This window comes from Amblyomma americanum, chromosome 11 (assembly GCF_052857255.1).
Source record: "Amblyomma americanum isolate KBUSLIRL-KWMA chromosome 11, ASM5285725v1, whole genome shotgun sequence".
NCBI classification, from domain to species: Eukaryota; Metazoa; Arthropoda; class Arachnida; order Ixodida; family Ixodidae; genus Amblyomma; species Amblyomma americanum.
This window is the reverse complement of record NC_135507.1, coordinates 101949020-101964472: the sequence shown is the minus strand read 5'-3', so window position 1 is coordinate 101964472 and position 15453 is coordinate 101949020. Positions and strand designations below refer to the sequence as shown.

The following is a 15453-nucleotide window of genomic DNA, read 5'->3' as shown; positions in this document are numbered from 1 at the left end:
GAGGTCCATAATGCTGTATAATCTCCAGCTCAACAGGCCGCACTGTCGTATCTCTCACAGTTTTTAAAATAGAAATCTGCACATAAACAGCAATTCTGGACAAAATCATTTTTGAGCGGGAAACCATTTATGAACGCCGTTTTTTTTCATAAAGTTTAAGATTTGGCTATAATAATCAATATATCTACAGATCACCCGACGGCAGTCTTGAATTTTTTCTTCTCTTAACATTTTTGCTATCGTCAAAAGCGTTCCCCATTAGTTCTGTATGGTAGTCGTGACTGTTCGATGAGACCGATGGAAACACTTTAAAAGAAATATATTGCTATGTATCAGAAGGGGCCATTACCTTCAAAATTACCGAAAAAGTGTCTTACAATTTTCGAATTTTCAAAATTTTTGTCCGAAATTGATGGACCTTAAGGTTAAAGAAGTCACCCTGTGTAAATAAAACTACAGATCATGCTCTTCTGCACATCTTTGGATATAGGATAACAGATTTTACTTCTTGTTCTGTCCTCTAGTAAAATTGTATTGACTCTTAAGGGAAAAAGACACTCAGAAACATAACTTACGTACCACTCTTTCACTGTCTGGCAATATTCTAAATACAAATTGCTTGCACCCGCTTATCGTGTGGTTTGACGATAAACTTGAAGTGCTGATTTCAAGTGTGCTCATGTATGTTCCGAGCTTGAAATTCCGCTCTGTTTTACAGGATACAGTGCAGCCACAGGACCCTAAATTTTTCAACGCTTTACCAAACGAGATATTTCCTGGGCCTCCAAAGTGAAGCAGAAAAATGTCACTCACGGTTCATGTTTTTATATACGTCTTTCGTATCTTCGTTGTTTGGCTGTGTACATAACGTTGTGCTGTCCTAAAATGTTCCCTTCATTTCCTTGGAGCCAGTCAATTTTTAACGTTATAGCTTTAAGGGCCCCGCTCATCATAAAATCCGGTGTTAGGGTTGCCGGCGTCGTATGGTTGTGGGCGAAAAATCGGTCAGGGGCATGACTCCGGTAGGTGGTCTCCAGAGAACAACATGGGAGGCTGGTGAGCCACCTAGGTCACATAACCTTGCGGCGTCATCACAACCTGCCCACAGGATAGTGAGAAAACTGCCCACCGTGGCAGACGTCAGTTAAAATAATGACTGGTCACTCAGGAAGAGTAACCTGGGCCGCACAAGGCCCACCGGGCCATCGCTCTGAGCACCTGCCTTTGGAGAGCATCTCTCTCTTAACCGCCACAGCACTGCGTCCGGAGGGATATCAGGACTCCTAAGGATATATGAATGTGAAGTTGAGAATGACCAGTTCCGCAAACAGGAGCATTAATCAGTTTTTACGCTTTTAAGGCCATTGAATGTCCTTTCGACTTTCTTCGGTCAAAGATATTACCATAAGGACGCCACCTCTTGGAGAATCGCCGAATATAAAGCATGCAAGAAATGGGCGCAAAGACCTCACGGCATGCGTACGATGTTGAACTTCGTGTTAGTAAATGGAGCTTTTTATTTACGCTTACTTCTGTGCGCCCTTTACGTGCGTAGCCTCAGTCGACCGATCCGTGTGATGTTCAGCTCAGAAAGCATTGAAAACAAGAACTAAGTCGGAAGGATATTAATTGCTTGTTGTCTTTGTCTCTTTTTCAGCATCATATACTTTGATTCTGCGTGATTTCGCCCTCTAACTTTACCTCACACCCTATCTTTGCGTTTGCCACTCGCAGCTCGTAACAATGCTGTGAAGGTCAGAAGCAAGCAAGTGCATCTGAAGCACGACTGACTTGGCCACTGTAACCACTGATTGGAAGTAGCATGCTTCATTAATTAGCCTTATTCGGCTCCTTGAATCAGCGCATAGCAAGCGTGCGGGAAGCCGGCGGGTAACCAAGCACTTACACAACCTACCGCATGCGGCCGCCAAGGTGGCTGAGTTGTTATGGCGCTCTGCCGCTGACCCTAAATACGCTGGTTCCATCCCGGATGCGGCGGTCGCATTTCGATGGATGCGAAATGCTGGAGGCCCATGTACTGCGCGATGTCAGTGCACGTTAAAAAACCCCACGTAGCCGAAATTTCCGGAGCCCTCCACTACGGCGTCCCTCAGAGCCTGAGTCGCTTTGGGACGTTACGCCCCCATAAACCAAACCAAACCACAATGTACCGCATGGGGAGGACGCCGAGATATCTTTTTTGCAAGGTTGTTGTATTAGCGCGCCTTCGGTAGCCCTGACAAAATCACAGCTGTGATTTTGAACCAAGCAAAGCGCCAAGTGTCGTCCGTTTCTTGTTTGTGTAAGGTTCCCAGATAATCAATATGTACAGGGTCAATCACAATTAGAGGAAACAAGGCTTCGCGTGGCCGCGTACCTGCCGAGTGCCAGTGCATCTACCCCGTTCATGAATCAATGCAGAATGGCACTCGAGAATAGAGACCTCGACGTGGTGCTTCGTGTCGTCTGCCCATTTGCACGGGTTTGCTGCCGGCTTGGTCGCAATGGTGCTCCGCGTGTGCGCAGCCACGCGGAGCTATGTTCCCTCCACCCAAGCAGCACAGGTCATCGGCCCAATATTGCAAGAGGATGGTCCCATCCTGGTCCTTTGTAAGCCCAGCTTTGCCAATACAGTTCCAATGTTGGGCGAATTACTTGAGCTGCTTGGGCAAGTGTGACTGACCCTGTATGTCGTAGTTCCTTCGAATAAATGTCGGAAGTCAGCGTTCGGGTGTTCACTTCTGTCTGTGTGCCGCTTCTGTCAATGCTGTGTCGTATTTCTTAGACATGGAGGACATACTATAGCCCTCACCCTCAACTTAGTGCCCAGAGAAGAAGCAAGTCATATCAATCCTCGCGCCAGAGCTTAGAGGCACGTTCAACATTGTGAGTCATGACAGTATTCTAGACGGTATAGAACAGGTTGACTGTGGTCATCGAACCTACACTCAGAACTTCTTACAGACAGATTCGAAGGACTAAGGGCGGGTGCCATAACATGGAATAGGTACAAGCTCGGAAACAGAGTGTGATGACCCCCATAATGCGCCGGTCCACACGGGACGGAGAGGCAAAGAGACACCGTATGGCTAAGTTTAAACAAACAGATATATTCAATAATTATACATGATTAAGATTCAGAGGCTGGGGCGTCCGAGCTTACGTGCCGACGACTTCATGGGGGCGATGGAGTGGCTCCGGAGTTGGGCTCGAGCGGTTGCTGGCAGAAGCTGCACGCCGTCGGGCTTCGGCGCTGAAGGCCCTCTTGGCGAACGATGTCGTCCTGAGCGAGCCTCTTCCGTACTGCTTGTCGATTTTTACATCCTCTTCTCCACACTCCCTAGGGTGAGGACGCCCACGCCGGAGGGGAAGGAGGGGGGCTAGGGCTTTCACTTGGGCGCACAAACATACCACCGCACTTATGGTCTCGCCCCCCTCACGTGTTGAGTCCGAGGGAAAGAAGGTTGTCTTCGAGGTAGCGCATAGCGTCGGCTGTGGTAAGGCGCGCTCTGGCCCGCTGACAGTTCCCGCGGGTCACCGGCCTCCGCTCTCCATCCATCAACTGACACTCGCTCCTCAAGGTAAGGCGCGCTCTGGCCCGCTGACAGTTCCCGCGGGTCACCGGCCGGGAAAGTGGTCCCTTGTCCTGGGATGTGCTCGGGAGGCCTCCCCTGGAACCGCCACGGCAATTGGGGAGGATAAAGCCCGTTTCCCCGCGGCGGCGGCGGCGGGTCCGGTTGGGTCCGGTTGGGCTTAAACCCCTTCGTTCTGGTCGTCACTCTCAACGAGCATGGCTGGGTAATTGATGCCGCTGTCATCTGGGTCTCCGTCTACGCCGCGCCGTCGAACGCGGAACCTCGTAGCACACACAAGGAACGTCACAAGAGCAACCCCACAAGGACTGGTGCTCTCATCCCTGTTGGTCAAACTCGCTTTCGTTAAGCAACCAGAAAAATTGCAAGAAATCCAAGGCATCCAACACGCCTTGTAGGCAGAGTATACTACTAGTTGGTCGAACGAAGGATCTCCAGAGGCAGTGATCAGGTCCGTCAGTGAGGCAGCAAGTGCACTGGTAAGCGCAGGGCAGCAACTAACCTATGCTCCAAAAAGTCGGAATTACTCGTCATAGAACCCAATAATGTAACGTCAGGTATCTACGTATCGGTAGGGAACTATCCGATGTCAAGTATTTGAAAATTGAAAATTGGTTTTTTGGGGAAAGGAAATGGCGCAGTATCTGTCTCACATATCGGCCGACACCTGAACCGCGCCGTAAGGGAGGGGATAAAGGAGGGAGTGAAAGAAGCAAGGAAGAAAGAGGTGCCGTAGTGGAGGCCTGCGGAAAAATTTCGGCCACCTGGGCATTTTTAACGTGCGCTGACATCGCACAGCACACGGGCGCCTATCTGTTTTGCCTCCACCGAAACGCTGCCGCCGCGGTCGGGTTCGAAACCGGGAACTCCGGATCAGTAGCCGAGCGCCCTAACCACTGAGCCACCGCTGCTCAAAGTGTTAAAAAAATCTCAATTTTGGGCTCAAATTCTTGCGAACGAAGGTAACAGCTACATCATAGAAAGGCTGAAGATACCTGGAAACAGGTCACCAGGAGGATCTGCTGCGACAAATGGATCCCGAAATAAGCATTCCAGCCGCAGGGTTCACATTCTATTTGGTGAAAATGCCCTTCGGCGTTTTCGGCATGCAGGAGCGCCATGGATCGCAACGACCTAATTGACATGCCTGTGGGAAAAAAGGTCACCTCTTCTTTCGTCTCGACAGCAGGCTCTACCGAGAGGCGACGCTGCAGCTGTTTACCCAAAGCACAACAGGTAAACACCATTTTTCTCACTACAGTATGATGAACAAATGGCGACACGGGTACCGGCACACTGCTTCGTATGGCGCTGACATGGTTCCCGTAGAATGTCGAGACTGGCGCCTATGCATTGCGAGGAAGGGACGCTCTGAGTCCCTCATAACGGAAGAACGAAGAAGCGTTCATATGCATTATATACTGGGTGTTACAGGGAAGCTCTGAGGCCCTCATAACGGGAGAACGAAGAAGCGTTCATATGCATTATATACTGGGTGTTACAGGGAAGTCTAAGTGGCTTTCAAAAATGGATTTTTGAGATATAAATATGCATTTTCCGGTATGGTATTGCCAGGCTTGGCGTACACCAGGAAACCGGTAAATAAGTTTAAATAGTAACGTGGTTAACTAATTTTCGAAAACTAACTTACTACAGTTAAACTCCTGGTTGCAAGTATAGATTTCTAGTCGGTCGTTAGTAACCATTAATTGGTTTTCGGAGAAAGGAAATTTCGCAGTATCTGTCTCATATATCGTTGGACACCTGAACCGCGCCGTAGAGGAAGGGATAAGGAAGGGAGTGAAAGAATAGAGGAAGAAGGAGGTGCCGTAGTGGAGGGCTCCGGAATTATTTCGACCACCTGGGGATCTTTAACGTGCACTGACATCGCACAGCACACGGGCGCCTTAGCGTTTTTCCTCCATCCTATCTGTTTTCCGAATTTCAAAAACATAATTACTTTTGTCCCTGTAGCTCGACAAGATCTCCATGGCTGCATCGTGCGAAAATGCATGCGCTTTCGAAAGCTTGAGGCAAATCAACCCCTCCAGTGCACGTAACTAGTCGAAAAAGCCAAATTTTGTCGAGCCACAGCGCCAAGGGTAATCGCGTTTTCGGAATTCTAACACCTGGTAAGGCGGATACTAACGACCGGAAATCAGGCGCCCGCAATCAGGCGCCTAACTCTAATAGTTAAAACGTTAATTTTAGAAATTCATTAACCAGCACACTACTTAATATGATTCACCGGTTTTCTGGTGTGCGCCAAAGCTGGCAATACGGTGCCGAGAAACCCATATTTTTACCTCAAAAATCCTATTTTTTGAAAATTCCTTGCAATCTTCGCTGTAACACCATGTATAAAAGTTTCGGTATCCACAAGAGAGGGAGAGCACAACAAGACTCCACATCTCGATAAAACACAGGTCCACACACTCCGACAACGAGGCCACCCTCCTGCGTCTGACGCAGGCGTCACCAATCAGTGGCGCTCGCCAGTGTCCCTAGGATTTCCTAGATTGAGGCCGACTCATGCACGTGCTTGTGGGAATGCATAATACGCTTGCGGCACTTCCCACTTGAATAACACGTCTGCCTTCGTCAGCTGGGTCACAGGTCAGCCGATCTGTGAAAAGTTCTTGACGGACCGACTGTATTACGCACACAGTCCCAGAAATCTGCGGAAAGATTTCTCGTCGTCAGGCCGCGGGAATTTGGCAACAGCAGCTGTCTTCTGTGGGGCCGCGCATTCGCCGTCCTTGCTGACGATGTGACCCAAAAACAGAAATTCATTATAGGTGAAGAGGCACTCTTCAGTCTTCAGCGTAGGGAGGCGGCGGGAGCTCCAGGCCAAGGTACGCTGTCAGGCACTTAATGCAGTCGGTGTGACTGTTTAGGCCAGGAGGCGGCAACCGATGTTTTGCCAGGATACTGGAGTGGGGGGGATCGCGGCTGGCGTGCTGATAGCGGAGAAGCTGGCGCCAGCGCCAAAACGGGGTCCCTGGCATATAATGTAGGCAGGCCGGGCAGCCGAGGAGGGAACGAGCGCTGGAAGAGCTGACCGGATACGGCGGGAGGCTCGCACATGGCGACGGGCTCTGTCAGGATGTCAGGCACCGGAGGAAAGGAAGCGGCCGAAAGCCGGTCCAGAACAGCGGGCGTGCAGCGGCTAGGCCAAGCGGAGGGTGGGACGAGCAGGAGCGGAGAGCCGGTGAGTGCGGCGTTGCTAGCTTCGAAGCTGTTGCCATGATTCCCCAGATGTGAAAGGTGGTCCCCATTAATTGAAGAAGGCCCGGTAGTTGCGGATGGTGAACCGCTGAAGCGGGCTGTCGACGCTGCTGGCCTTGTACACTCAAACAATTCTGAAACAATCACTTATTTAAGGTAGTCGAGACCGGTTGTAGAATCACCTCTTTTGATGATGATGATGATGATGATGGCCTCTGGCTGAATGGAACGTACCGATGGTGGGGGATTGGCCAGGGTGTATTGCTGATACAAACGCACACATGGGTAAGGAGTGAAGTAACTGGATATTTTTGTGAAGACGCAAATTTGGATGAAAAAAAGGTGAAAAAAAGGAAATGAGAAAGCCGTGAACTCACATTTTAGCATAACCATCGACCTGATGCAATTATATACCGGTGAATAAAATAGCACACCGGTTTCATGGCATATGCCTTGGCGCTTGCCCCAAAGGAGAGGAGGATCGGAATAGAAACAGGTAGCCGCAGTCGAGCGAGGGGACCTCTTTTCTGCGCACGCGAGACCGCACTCCGAGCTTCATCTTCGTCATCAGCGCCGCTGTTGATACCAGCGCAGCTGCGCGGTAAATTTCAAAGGCTTGATTGCGTCTAGTACAGCGTTTTTAGCCTCTGCAGTTGCTCTTCGAAGCTCGCCCCGAAGACTACAGCGTCGGTTAGATACACGAGACAAGTTTGCCACTTGAGACCTTCCAACACCCTGCCCATTATTCGTTGAAACTTGCTGTTGCGTAATAAAGCCAAAATGACGTGACCAATGAATTCCTATAGGCCGTCCGGTGTAACGAACGCTGTCTTTTTTCAATGTCTGTCGTCGTCTTCAATCTGCCAGTACCCGACCTTCAGGTCCCTCTATGATAACGAGGCCCGTATTCCGAGCTTCTGAAATTTCCAGAACCGTCATTTTAAGCAACTCCCGATTGGTCGAAACGTGGGAAGCGGACTTCAGCCCGGTTGCGACGGTGAGTGGTCTTTGACCCCGCCTTGAGTAATCTAAAATTACCTTGTGCCATGGCGCTCCATGGCCAAGACGCCCTTGCGCCATAAAAATCCATCATCATCATCATCACCGTGAGCGGCGGCAGGATGTCATTGCGTTCCAGTTGCCGCAGCGAAACGCCCAGAAGCACTATTACTCTTTGCCGATAAATGGAACGCGACAAAATGGAACTTCAGCCACATTTAAGTTTCGCATAGGCAGCCACGGTAAAGAGGTAATCAAAAGCCGCTCCTTCACCCAATGTACTTCAATAAATACAAACGATATTAATGGGTGAACGTTAAAAAGGACATGTCGCGGAAAACAGAATGAAGGCCTAGGTGAAGCCTTAGGAGGGAAGCACACCCGTTTGAATATGTACGCCTGTGCCAGTTTAATCAAATTTCTTGCCCTTAATGCTCCCCGAGGCCAGGAGCGAAAAGTGCAATCTCTGTGGGGCGAGAGAGACCCTTGACCAAATAATATGGGAATTCCCGTATGGCCGCATAATATAGGTAGTAGGAAAACCTGGGAGACCTTGCTGCGCAGATCGGATCCTGAGCTCCAGCTCCTGCTGGTCCACCTGGCTGAAGAGGCCGCCGGGATTCAAGACCTCCCGACCAGCATCTAAATAGGCGCCGCCTGCCCGCCGGCCGCGTGCTGCGGGGGAGGGGGAGGGAGTTGCTCTTTTTCTGTTGCACAATAACAGTTTTGACTACTACTAGTACCAGGAGTGAAGCACTGCCCACACTATTCTGAGCAAACTGCGTACCATGGCAGGTGGCAATTAATTCAATGACTGGTCCCCGGGATTGAGTGGTCACCGAGGACTGCCAGGGAAGTGCAACACGTGTTGCAGAAGCCAGCCGATGGCAGCACTCCGTACAAGAATTTCTTTAGACAGTCTATAGACTGTCTATAGACTTTAGACTATGAAGTATATAGACTTCCGACAGACAAATCCTACAGACTAGTCTACAGCAGTCTATAGATTCTATAGACCATACTAGACTCCACTAGATTCTATAGACTGTACTAGTCTATAGAGAGTCTATTAGATTTATGGCCATACACTTTTAGTAGACATTTGTCTACAGACTACTAAAGGTGTATGGCCATAAATCTAATAGACTCTCTATAGACTAGTCTATGGGAATGATTGGTCATCAGGTATTACCGAGAAGAGTAAGCTGAGTCGCACAAGGCCTACCACTGACAGCAACTCCCATCGCAGGGCAGTACCCCATTGCTAACCGCTGCATCACTGCGCCAGGAATGTGATGAGGACTCCCAAAGATCTATGAATTCAAAGTAGGAAATTTATTTATTTATAATTTATTTGAAATATCTTACAGGCCCGTAGGGCACTGTGTAAGGGGGACGTCACATTTTGAGCACATTTAACACAATAGGCCGAACGATATTAAAAGAAAAATGCAGTACATAGAAAAATTATATGATAATATGAGCAAAGCCATGTCGATGTTGCGGCGTTAAAAGAAGAATATGAGAAGGAAGACGCCAGGAAAAAAATAAAAACCTTGAAATCACTGCGGCGACCCGCATTGGAGAAATGCTAAAGCATTGCGTTGCTTCTATGTATAGACATGCAGTGACGTCATCGGATGTGATGTCATTGAACTTTCTAGAACGCAGGCTTTTTTAGCGGCGCCAGTACACGTTCTATGACGTCATTGGGTGACGTCTATATGTCATGTCGACGTCCGTGGCTGTCGTGATGTCTAGATGTTATGTCGGCGTCCTTGGCCATTGTGACGTCTAAGTGTAACTTTCATGTTTAATTAAGTAATCACAACTCATCAACTAAATTTTTCCCATAGCAAGATCTCATCACGCACTCTCTAACAGAATCAAACTTTCGCACATTTATCTTTACGGAACTACGTAATTGTGCAGACCACTTTAGCGGACACGAAACAGGACATAGCCTAGCAATGCTGTTGCATTAAAAATTAAAAGAAATCGACGTGTGGTCAATGAGCGTATAGTTTGTAACGGCGACCGCTAAGGCATTTCCGTTGTGTCACCCCAGCTGAAGCCATTGATTTTTTTTACTCTCTTCTCTGCACCGTGAAGGCCGGAGGTCTATTTAAAAAAGAAATTCATTGCAAGCAACCACACAGAGCGCTGTAGTGACCAATGGCGGCCGCTGCCGCCGTCGTTCGCCGATGGTAACGACAGCTAGCCTGTTCGAACGACGCGGCTTTTTGCATTTACCTACAAGGGAAAAAGGAGTGGAGAGGAAATTTTCTTCTTCCGTGCACTCCTGGCAGCCGAGTGAGCATATATATATATATATATATATATATATATATATATATATATATATATATATATATATATATATATATATATATATATATATATATATATATATATATATATATATATATATATATATATATATATATATATATATATAGCTATATATATATATATATATATATATATATATATATATATATATATATATATATATATATATATATATATATATATAGCTGGTCCTCCTGTATATAGCTGGTCCAGCTGGTCCTCCAGCCGAAACGTCGTGAATTAAGTCCTGTTATGTTTCTTCAATATTTGGTGATTTTATATTACATTGACCAAATCAGCTGCCAGAAATCACTATATATATATATATATATATATATTATATATATATATATATAATATATATATATATATATATATATATATATATATATATATATATATATATATATATATATATATATATATATATATATATATATATATATATATATATATATATATATATTGATCATAGAAGGTTGTGGCCTTCTATGATCAAGTACTACACCAGGGTGGCCAAATCCTGCTCTGGTGAGAGAGTGCGTTGTCGGTTCTGGTCACCAAGATCAGGCCGCACTCCTGGCCTGGTTATGCAATTCCATCGACACGCGGATTTTTTTTTTTAACCCGGTGGAGAATTGCGCGGCACCAGGATTTGAACCCCGGTCCTCTTGCACGCGAGGCGGATGTTCTACCTCTACGCCATCGCTGCATCCTCAGTTACACTATATATATATATATATATATATATATATATATATATATACCAAAAGTGATTTATGGCAGCTGATTTGGCCAATATAATATAAAATCACCAAAAATTGAAGAAACATAACAGGATTTAATTCATGACATTTCGGCTGGTCCTCCAGGCTGGTCCTCCAGCCGAAACGTCATGAATTAAATCCTGTTATGTTTCTTCAATTTTTGGTGATTTTATATTATATTATATATATATATATAGTTCTTCACTCAGGCTGAGGACTAATGCTGAAAAGTGGTCCTGTTTAGTTCTTTTGACAAAAATCTGGGCTCTATGGTGACCAAACATTTGGCTACAAAAGCATACAGTCTATGTCACCTCTTTTTGTGCTCTTCTATTCTCTTAAGTTCAGCTCAGCGCGCAATCCGTGCGGGAGAGTGCAATCTTTGTAGTTTATTTTCTAAGCTTTTTTGTTATGAATATTTCGAATCTCCTACACCGTAGCAATAGAGTTCTTTCTTTTTTTGCAGTTGCTGTTGTTACACAATATGTTAATTATGTTAGGCACTTAGTGACAATTAACTGGTACTCAGGGATTGTGGTGTAGAAGTTTGTCTATGCTTACTGTGCGAGCAGCTGTCCGGTATAAACTAGTGCACTGCGTCAATTACACCTGTTATAAACACGTGGCAAGTGCTGTGATGGATAAAATTTTGATTTAAATGTTGTAGTTTCTTACTCTCAAATTATTCCTGTTGTTTCTTGAGCATGTGTGCTGCCATCACGTGGTTTAATTATTATACAAGTTATGACAAACCGTTACGCTATTGCTATCAATGGTGCCTCTCTTGCAGTGCGCCTGGCAGTAGGAGGGATGCAAAGGCACACTAGCAATTTCACTCCTGGCACGGAAGTTCAGCCTGGCTTCTTCAAAACCGCACAAGTAGTGAAGACTTGATTTCACTTCATTTGTGTGGTATGTATATTATTATGTAATTATGACATTGTATCAGGTTCATCATTGCTTGATGTCCATCAATGAACATAGTATACTATTTTGTGCATCTACAGCCATTCCATTACACACATTTTGGAGCCGTTCAAAGTTTTGGAAGACTTAGAAGTGAAGGAATTTTCGAATAATGGTTTGATAATTGGGATCTCTTTTTATTCTGTGAAGAATCAGTGCTGTTTTTTTTTTGCAAAAGTAGGCTGGACTTCAGCAAAGGTTTCATATCGGAATTAGTTTGAAGGGTGCTGCCTCCATGTCATGTGCGGGAAAAGTCCGAAAAAAAATGACGCACAGCTTTAGTAATCCTCGGCAGGCTGGCATGCTACCAAGAGAAAGAAAGAAACCCTTTAATGAAAAAGCAGAGAATTTAGTCGACGTTTAAAAATCGCTGGCATGCTACTCTGCGTGGGGAAAAGAATTTTGGAGGTAAAGACGGAAGGAGAGGAGTGGGAAAGGTTAAGTTAAAGAAAAATTGGGGAAAACAAAATGCCGCCATTGAATGCCTACTAGGGGGCATCGGCGAGAAATGATGTAACATATGAAATGATGAAGTGCATAGTCTGATAAATGGTCTAGCTAACAACGTATGACTAGCACCGTTTATGCATGTAAAGATAAATGTGATGTGCAGCTGTGTGAGGTTGTTATTTATTTATTTATTTATTTATTTATGTATTTGCACAGTGCGCACTTCTTTTTAAACAGGAAGGTGATGTTCACTGATGTGAATAACTTCCAATAGCTGACGTAAACCCATATTAGTTTTCCATTTTTACAATGGAGTGAACTTAAAATTTAATCAAGCTCAAGTGGCCTGCACATGACGGCAGATATGGAAGGTAGCTGTTTTAACAGCCATTCTTTCATGCTCTCAGTCAATATTTACAATTTCATTATCCTAAGTATCTGAAAAAATGTTATATAGAGGTTGCATTCTACTGTTCCGGCAAAATGTAATTCATTAGAATTAGTGCTGCTGCATATGCTGTAAGCATTGGATGAAGCAGCGCTATGTATATAAAAGGTCGAGGTTTGTAATTTTCTCAAACAAAAATAATGCTTTAGAAGGAGATTATTTCATGCTGCCTGTGTAGTTAGTGTAGTGTTTCAGGGAAAGCTGGTCAAGTAACCAAAGCTTTTTGCACAGGCATAATGTAGAGGTGTACTATAATACCAGTTATGAACATGAACTAAAGCTACCTTTATTATAATAGTCCCTATAATTTTGTGCCTGACGTCACCTCATTACCACTTGAGTGGAGACGATTAAGTTGGCCTTGCTATTTCACTTTTAGCCCGAAGTTTTTCCTTGTTTTTCTGGAGCGGTACCCTAAAATACAAACAAATAAAACTGCCTTTATTTAAGCATTAGGTGATGTTAGGAGATGCACCCAAAAAGCCGTAGATTAACTTGACAAAGGAGTGCACCTCCTTTATTATTATAATTTATAGTGCATACCCTTTTTGTCATGTCCAAGCCCTTCTCCAGGAATCTGAACTGTTTCAAAAGGCAGCGACAATGGGATGCACCCAGAAATGCCATCACAGGTAATGTATCCAGGAAAAGCAGAACATACTGAAAATTACAGAGGGGGATATCACTCAGTAACATTTAGCTAATCATCTACACTTCCCTTTTAATTCACACCATGGGCTACAAAACATATAGTGGCACCGGAGACCAGAGCCATACAGAGCCAGGGACTGCATCAAACTTTGGCCACTGTAGAAATCAGGCAACTTGGAAAGAAAATTCTAAAAGCAGAAATGAAACTTCGTGGCTGATTGAAAGGAAAAGTAGCAAACAAGAGTAGAAGTGCAGGTGAGGAAATAAGACTGATTTATCAATGAAACGAAATGAAGATATGGAGAGCTAAACGCATGAGAATGAAGGAAAGGATCTATTCAATTGCATTTTATTTTCTCAACTTTTACTAGTTTCCATTTCATACATGTCTTTCTCTTTACACGACACTCCTAGCAGTTTGGCATCCCGGATGCCTACAGTTTGACCCTGCAGCTCGGAACAATATTCTGGATTTTTCTGATTTCTGAGTGGTTTTTTGTTTTGTTGGCCATAGCATGAATTTTTTTTTTCGAGAAGCCAGTCTGCTTGCGATTATGTGTGCATTTGCGAGCGATTAATTAGCTGTCATTTGGGGTGTGTTTTGTTTTTTCTGCACATATTTTCTGATTTTGGTTCTCATTAATAAGCAGTTAGAAGCCTGCCCTTGTGGCATTTTTTTCATGCGTCACCTTTTATTCCTGCCTTTTGTGTAGTTTACATTTTTAGTCATGAACTAAGCCCATGGTCACGTCGTACAAAGCTTTGTAGCTGTAAAATTTATTACATGTTTTCTTCTGTGCACAGGTCAATTACATGGTGCATACTGCCCCCACCTGTATCGACAAGACTACCAGGGCCATTGCTGTAATATTGTGTAGCATGTGGCAATATAAATACGACAGTATATTTCTTTTTCCAGTAGTTTGATGAATGTGTTGTGTGTATTCTGCAGAAGTACCTGCACCTGAACACAACTGACACAGCCCATCTCACATGAAAGATTTGTCTCAACATTTCGACACTACCTACACTGCACCATATGCCACTGGCTTACACCATATGGGTCAACTTTATTCCTGCATTCAGTGGGCAGGCTAACGATACAGAAGGGTAATAGTGCTCTTGTGTGGACAGTATATATATACCACTGGATAGTGCACAGATACCCTTGGCAACAGGGCATAAACTTGTACCCCTAGAAGGGTAACATTATCCACCATGTGAGGGTATACGCTTGCACCACAGGGGTGCAAACTTTGCTCTGTTTACGTTGGCGTACGTTGAGTCTGAGAAAGTACCTTTGCCCCTCTAGACATAGCACAAATTTACCTGCTAAAGGTGCAAACTTGCACCTTTTATGCTACGTTATGTTTGTGCAGTCTTCAGACTAACATTTACCCCTCTTAGAAAGGCGTAATGTTATGCCTAGCTGGCTTAAAGTTACTCTTCTTATTCCAGTGCACGTTTAGGCTACTAGAAGCGTAACATTACACTATGTGCAAGAGCATAAATACTTAGTCTAAAAGAAACAGCGTAATCTTACACCACAAAAGGTGTCAGCTCAGCGACAAGTGACTTACCCTCCAAAAAGACTAAGATCACACCCTTTTTTAGATTGTGAGTAAGCGTACGCATCGGCATTTGAGCACGACACGGATAGAGCTTTCGCTGAAACACATGCTCAGCACAGTTAAGTGCATGAAACACCGAAGAGGTTCCAAAGCTGTCGGCGCACGGCACACCACAAACTGCTTGTTCAGCGGATTCCTTAAGCCTGGCCCCTGTGTAGCCTTTTCTGCACGCGGAAACGCTCTGCGCGTGATAAGCACGCGACCGTGTCTGCAAACTTGCGCAATGACGGGCGCATGAAACGGGCACGATAAATTTATTTATTTATTTATTTACACTACTGCTGGTCTTATTGCAAGACCATAGAAGGGGCAATTAGTACGGTGCAAAAAAGAAAACAAATATAAACATATTATTCAATGGCAGCAAA

The 15453-nt window shown here is 45.0% G+C and overlaps 1 long non-coding RNA gene across 1 annotated transcript; it reads left to right on the top strand.

Annotated features, from left to right (window-relative positions):
- The first annotated feature begins 11740 nt into the window (after positions 1-11740).
- On the top strand, positions 11741-14367 carry LOC144111183 (uncharacterized). The gene is made up of 2 exons (XR_013309998.1): positions 11741-11851; positions 14259-14367. It is a non-coding gene; the product is annotated as an uncharacterized LOC144111183 (long non-coding RNA).
- The last annotated feature ends 1086 nt before the right edge of the window (positions 14368-15453 follow it).